This window comes from Mustela putorius, unplaced genomic scaffold (assembly GCF_011764305.1).
Source record: "Mustela putorius furo isolate JIRA1106 unplaced genomic scaffold, ASM1176430v1.1 tig00000876_pilon_pilon_pilon, whole genome shotgun sequence".
In the NCBI taxonomy this organism is placed as follows: domain Eukaryota; kingdom Metazoa; phylum Chordata; class Mammalia; order Carnivora; family Mustelidae; genus Mustela; species Mustela putorius.
This window is the reverse complement of record NW_025421506.1, coordinates 6565045-6572158: the sequence shown is the minus strand read 5'-3', so window position 1 is coordinate 6572158 and position 7114 is coordinate 6565045. Positions and strand designations below refer to the sequence as shown.

At 38.7% G+C, this 7114-nt stretch overlaps 1 non-coding gene across 1 annotated transcript; it reads right to left on the bottom strand.

The window, feature by feature from the left end:
- Positions 1-210: 210 nt before the first annotated feature.
- On the bottom strand, positions 211-318 carry LOC123393600. Its single transcript, XR_006608431.1, has one exon. It is a non-coding gene; the product is annotated as a U6 spliceosomal RNA (small nuclear RNA).
- Positions 319-7114: the final 6796 nt, after the last annotated feature.

Genomic DNA, 7114 nt, shown 5'->3' with positions numbered 1-7114 from the left:
GGAGGAAAAAGCACCCTCCTCAGTTTATAAATATGTCTGCAAGGTGTGGTAACATCACAAGGAAGTGAATGGATGCTGCATTACAGCCCCATTCACTGGTGACCCCAAAAAACTCTGTTACAGGAAAATTCTCCCCACAGGCAGTTTTGAGAGGTATATTTTGTTGTCCAGTTTGTATGGAAGGAGACATGTGCTGTTTTTAGTTTTGTTTTACATATGGAATGTTTCATGAATTTTTGTGTCATCCTTGCACAGGAGCAATGCTAATCTTCTCATGTATTATTTCAATTTTAGTACATGTGCTGCCAAAGTGAGCACAGAAGGAGATACGTTGAATCATACTGATTCAGGGATGCCTGAGTAGCTCAGTCATTTGGACATCTGCCTTCAGCTCAGGTCATGATCCCAGGGTCCTGGAATCAAGTCCTGAGTTGGTCTCCATGCTCAGTGGGGAACCTGTTTCTCCCTCTGTCTACCACTTGTGCTCTTTCTCTGACAAATAAATAAATAAACTATTTTTTAAAAGATTTTTAAAAATTTATTTATTTGAGACAGAGAGAGAAAAGGAGAGGGAGAAGCAGGAGCCAGATGTGGGGCTTAATACCAGGACCTTGGGATCATGACTTGAGCCAAAGGCAAACACTCAACCAACTGAGCCACCCAGGTGCCCCTCAATAAAATCTTTTTTTTTTTTTTTAAAGTCATACTAAATCACAACCAATGGCTCAGTGAGTTGATTGGTATCTTGGAGTTAGGAAAAATAATACAGGAAAATTAATAAGGAGCTCTGTTGGAGACTATATGGATGCACTTCCAAGAATGACACAGAGTAGTGGGGTAAAAATGCACATTAGGAAATAAGAGATGAGAAAGTGGAAAGCAAATGAAGTTGGGTATTTATACATTTGGTTCTTTATGCTGAGCCCTGAATTGGCCATTATACTGTTCCTCTTCATAAGGCCACAGGACCCCCTGTTGCAGTATTTTCTGCCAGGTTATAGTAATACTTCCTGCTTCCATGATAGTTCTTGTGGTGATAATGGCTCCCTACCATCACTAGTCACAGATGACTGGACACACCAACCCTGCCCATATTTTTTATTAGGTATACTTAAGTATCCCATTGTTTCTTAATTGACCACAGTAACCCTGATCATAAACTGCACAGGAGTGGAAATTTTTACTGCTAATTAACGCAGCATCTAGAATGAGGTCTGTTACCCACACGTTTTCAATAAATGTTTGTTGAATGAATATGTGTTTCATCCACTTTCCCTTTAATGTCTTAAAAGACATTTCTAATTTCTTAAGCATCATTAATAATCAGTCTTCAAAAATGCATGGTATCCGGTGTTAAAATAGATGTGAAGAAACAGTGTAAGCTGGTTTAGCTTTTCTGAAGACTACTTGTTTGCATTTTTCAAATGTTTAACGTGTACACATTTTAACTGGGCAATCTACCATTTAGGCATTTGTGCCAAAGAAATAATCACATACATATGCAAAAGATGTATGGACAATGATGTTTGCTATGTATTATTTATAATAGTGAAAATTGGAGAAAAGCTGAACATCAGTCCCAAATAGATTGATTAGATAGTTGAGTAAAAAACATATATGCCCCTACAATGCAGAAAAGAACGATTTAACTCTACAAAATCTGACCAGATAACTGAATCAGGAGATTATTTTAAGTATAAAAACAAGTTGTAAATAAGCAGTAACCACATTTTTTGAAAAATGCATTGTTAGTTTTAGCATAAAGTCTAGAGTTTAAGCATCAGTTAATACTGGTTTTATTTGGAAGATAAGATAGCGAGGAGGGAGCTAGCTTTCAGTATCCAATTATCAATGCTGTATTTTGGTCAAATTGAGCATGTATTTACATTTTTAAAAGAAACATTTAAATATATTTACATTTAAAACGATAAATAGATGTAACTCGAGTGTTTAAAAAATAATAGTCCTGGGGCGCCTGGGTGGCTCAGTGGGTTAAAGCCTCTGCCTTCGGCTCAGGTCATGATCCCAGGGTCCTGGGATGGAGCCCTGAATCGGGCTCTCTGCTCAGCAGGGAGCCTGCTTCTCCCTCTCTCTCTGCCTGCTTCTCTGCCTACTTGTGATCTCTGTCTGTCAAATTAATAAATAAAATCTTAAAAAAAAAATAATAGTCCTGTTCAGCACAGAACATAAGGACAATAAAATATCAAGTTACAAAGCATACTACAAAACAAATAAATGTACTTGGGTTGACCATTTCTTATACTGTCACATTTAGCTTTTGCATTTACAGGTTCAAGGATTTTTATCCAGAAAGCTGCATTTACTTATTTGTTATACGCAACTAATAAGTTATTGAATGCTACATCTGAAACAAATGATGTATTTACTATATGTTGGCTAATTGAATTTAAATTTTAAGAATGCTTCTGTCTTCATGAAAAAGATGTTAATTGAAAAAATATTTATTTATTTTAAAGATTTTACTTATTTAAGAGACAGAAAGAGTGAGCTGAGGGGAGCACAGATGGAAAGAGACAAGCAGACTCCCTGCTGAGTTGCCCCCACCTCAATCCCAGAACCCTGAGAATCACGACCTGAGCCAAAGGCACAGGCTAACCAACTGAGTCACCCAGGGGCCCCCAGAAAGCTGTGTTTAATTGAAAAATAAGGGTATTTGATTATTAATAAACCAACTACATCATTTATGGAAAATAACTTTTTTTTTAACCTTCCCAAAAAGAGCCCACAGGACATAAATCATGGTCCATTTTTGCAAAGATAAAAAACTCAGTCTGATTAAGGGGGCATATCCATGACCCTTGGGAACTACACAACATAGAATATTCCTTTTCCAACTGGAGTAAACCCAGACTCCTTCACGTTGGCCTAGGACAGGGGGTGGGGGAAGAACGTCCTCAGATCCTACCTTTTGAGGCGGAAGGACGCACCGAGACCCACACCACCAAAGGCACAGGGGAAGAGCTAGGTGGAAGGACTCCCCTGGACTCTGGAGAGCAAGGCGGAGGGATGTGCCAACACTCAGAACTGAGGTGGACACAGCAAAGGTCAGGAAGCGAGGCTGCAAGGATGAGTCAAGAAGAGGCTGCATTGGCAAGAAGAGGGGAGGGGAGGAACTGAGAGAGCTTGTCACCACCTGCAGAGCTCTGCCCACTGTCCCCTCTGCTGGCCCAGCGACTTCAAGTCCACACTCGCATCACTGGACAAGGAGGAGGCTAAGAAAGGTGCTGGCCAGGCGGGGTCATAAGTGGTATTGGGTGGGGTGTGGATGAGTGTTTCCTAGGAAAAGTATAGCTTTATACTTGTGTTCATACAGATTTCAATAACTTGTTGAAGACTCTATTCCTTTTTACCCTTTATGAGTAGGATCCAATTTTTAAAATCATTGTCATAAAATAAAATTATTGGTATTGTGAAATAATGGTAACCAGATACATGCTCAGTATATGTAATTCAGTAAAAAGATGTTCCTGTAATATTATGCCTATATGTCCCCAACTTGGTTAAAAAAAAATCAACAAGATACTTATAAGATTTAAGCAAGATCATCTTTGGGAAATGTGTGATTTGCTTGATAACCATTTTCTTATGTTGCACTATGTGTACTTTTGTATTTTAAATATTTTTGAAATTTACTTTTTTTTCTTCCATTCCTGGGATAAACTCTGTTGGTCACAGATACTTTCCTTTACAGTGCCGCTGTGCTCTATACTCAAGTGTGTTATTAACATTTCACAACCTTATTCCCAAGAGATACTTGTATCTTGACTTCTCTGGGAAGCTTGAAACAAACAAACAACAACAACAAAATCTAAAAAAAAAAAAAAAAAAAAAAAAGGCCCATTGATGGAGATAGAATCCCCCCCTTTTTTTTGTATTCCAAAAATTTGAAAAACATGGAAAATAGAAAATGGTAAAATGAACATCCATATATAGCCAGCCATGCCCTTGATCTAAGAAAACTTACTTAAACTTTTGTGATATTTGCTTGGTTTTTGCTGAAATTTCCTAAAATAAATTAACAAAGATAATTTCAGTGCTAAATGTGGCACTATCTATATCTTTATAAAATCAATAAATTTTCCAATATAATTCCACTTAACAACTGTAAAAATGTACCTTAATATTCCTAACTGCCAATCCACATTCAAATTTCCCAAATTGTTCCCAATGTCCTTGGCAACAGTTGCTTTTCCCATTGGGGTTTGATGGAGGACCACACCTTGTATTTCTCAGTAAGTGCAAATTTAACCACTAACATATAGTCCCTAACAGGGACTATAGGGACTGAGAAAACCTGGGCAAGAGAGACTATGGAGGACATCTTCCAACCATCTAATAAGGAAGAAACTGCAAAGTAATATCAAGGTGTGGAGGCATATGGAAAATATGATCTTGAATCTGGCTGGCTCATCCTGCAAGAAGGTTCTGCCTGTGAACTTCTGAGAGGAGTGAGCTTGTGACCCAGAGGGCTGGAGCGGGAAGTCTTAGGGACCTCCCAGTTTCCCAGGTGCAGATTGGCCAAAGCCCATGTCAGGAGCAGGTGCTCAATGCAGGCCAGAAAGTGCAAGGAGCTTGTGTCTGGATCCACCTGAAGCACAACCTGAGAAAAGCCCCTGTTGGTGGCAAGAAGGGAAAGTGCATTTATTTTTTTACATTATTTTTATTAACATATAATGTATTTTTTTCCTCAGGGGTACAAGTCGGTGAATCATCAGGCTTGCACATTTCACAGCACTCACCCTCCCCAATGTCCATCACCCAGCCATCCTATCCCTACCCTCCCACCCCCCAGCAGCCCTCAGTTTGTTTTGTGAGATTAAGAGTCTCCTTTGGTTTGTCTCCCTCCAGATCCCATCTTGTTTCATTTTTTCCTTTCCTATCCCCCAAGCCCCCCACCCTGCCTCTCAAATTCCTCATATCAGAGAGATCATATGATTATCTTTCTCTGATTGACTTATTTCACTCAGCATAATACCCTCTAGTTCCATCCACGCCATTGCAAATGGCATGATTTCATTTCTTTTGATGGCTGCATAGTATTCCATTGTACATATACCACATCTTCTTTATCCATTCATCTGTGGATAAACATCTAGGTTCTTTCCATAGTTTAGCTATTGTGGACATTGCTGTTATAAACATTGGGGTGGGGCGCCTGGGTGGCTCAGTGGGTTAAAGCCTCTGCCTTCGACTCAGGTCATGATCCCAGGGTCCTGGGATCAAGCCCCGCGTCCAGCTCTCTGCTCCGCAGGGAACCTGCTTTCTCCCCTCTCTCTCTCTGCCTGCCTCTCTGCCTACTTGTGATTTCTCTCTCTCTGTCAAATAAAATTTAAAAAAAAAAATCTTTAAAATTGGTTCCCTGGGGCCCAGGCCCCAATTCCTGGGAAACTTCATTTTAAAGCAAAGCACCTCTTATGAAGCAGAAAGCAAGGGTATTCTAGATAGGAATGTCTTCCCTGGAAGAGAGCACCCCTTTACCTTAGGCATCTCTCCAGAGTTTCAGAGCAAATACAGAAGAATCCACAAAGGTCTGCACAGCCAGAAGCAGTTCCTGATCCCCCATCAAGAATGAGCCAGACTCGGTGACGCCACAATATTCAGAAGCCACAATACATGTGACAATGGGGACTTTGGGCTAGCCTTAAGAAGAGCAAGGTAAGCTGGGGTGACCTGGGAGTAGTTTTCTCAGGAAAGGCAACTTCATTGGACAGTCATGAGGGTAAGGTCTGGGAATACCCTTAACCAGGAAGAGGGAAGAAATTCTATATCCACTTTCCCTAAATGGCCCCATGCTTTATAGATGCATGTGATCTGTAAAGTGATCATTGCATGTGATACTAGTTATGTTTCCTTACCTCATGGAATTTCACAGTGATGGTTCATAAAGAGTTTCCATGCTCATCTACTTCTGACACACTTAAAACTTTAAAGAAATTGGATCTGAAATTGTCAGTGAAATGTCCAGAGCCACCTATTTGATAGATCTTCAAATCAAAGATGGTGCCATTCATTTGGTTTCAGGTCCATTTCTCAGTTGACTTATTCTTATTGAAGAGTAGGTATCTTTTGTATGGCTATTCCACAGTTAATTTATCTGTTCTCCAATTGATAATATATTTGGATTATTTCCAGCCATAAATATTTATATACAGGCTTCTATGTGTTGACATATGTCCTCATCCTCTTGAGTTAATACAAAAGAATGAATAGGATTGCTCAATCTCATAATAAGTGTATATTTCACTTAATAAGAAACTGTAACTTTTGCAAAGTGGCTGTCCCAGTTTTCATTTCTATTATTAGCATGTGTGAACATTCTAATTGCTCTGCATCTTCACCAGCATTTAGTGATAAGAGGTTTTTTTATTTGAGCCATTATATTAGTTTACAATGGTATTTCATTTTAGTTTTAATTTGATTTTCCTAATGTCTAATAATGATTATGTTTTTGTATGTTATCTGTTTCCTTTTTAAAATTTTTCTTTATTTGAGAGAGAGAGAAAGAGTGGGAGGAAGAGAAGAGGGAAAGGGACAAGCAGACTCTGTGGTGAGCAAAGTCTAACATGGGGCTTGATCTCACAACCCCAAGATCATGAACTAAGCCAAAATCAAGAGTGAGGCCATCAATCAAATGAGTCACCCAGGTGCCTTCATCTGTTCCTTTTTGATGAAGTATCTGATCTTTATCCCATTTTAAAATTTTGTTTTTCACCTGGGGAAAAAAGTTGTTTTTACTGATTTGAAGAGCTAGATATATTTTATAAAAATTTTTCCTAAGATAAATGATTTGTAGATATTTTCTCTCAACTTATGTTTTTTTTCATATTCTTAACAGTGTTTTTCTAAGAGCTGAGGTTTCTACCTGAAGAAGCTAGAAAAATCTCAAATACACTTAAAGGAACCAAAAAACCCAAAACAAAATTTAAAAAACCACAACACACACACACACACACCCCAAAAAAATGAAGACTGAAGCCAGCAGTAGGAAGGGAGTAATAAAGATTAGAGCAGAAATAAATGATATAGAAACAAATAAACAACAAGCAGTAGAACAGATCAATGAAACCAGGAGCTAGTTCTTTGAAAAAATTAA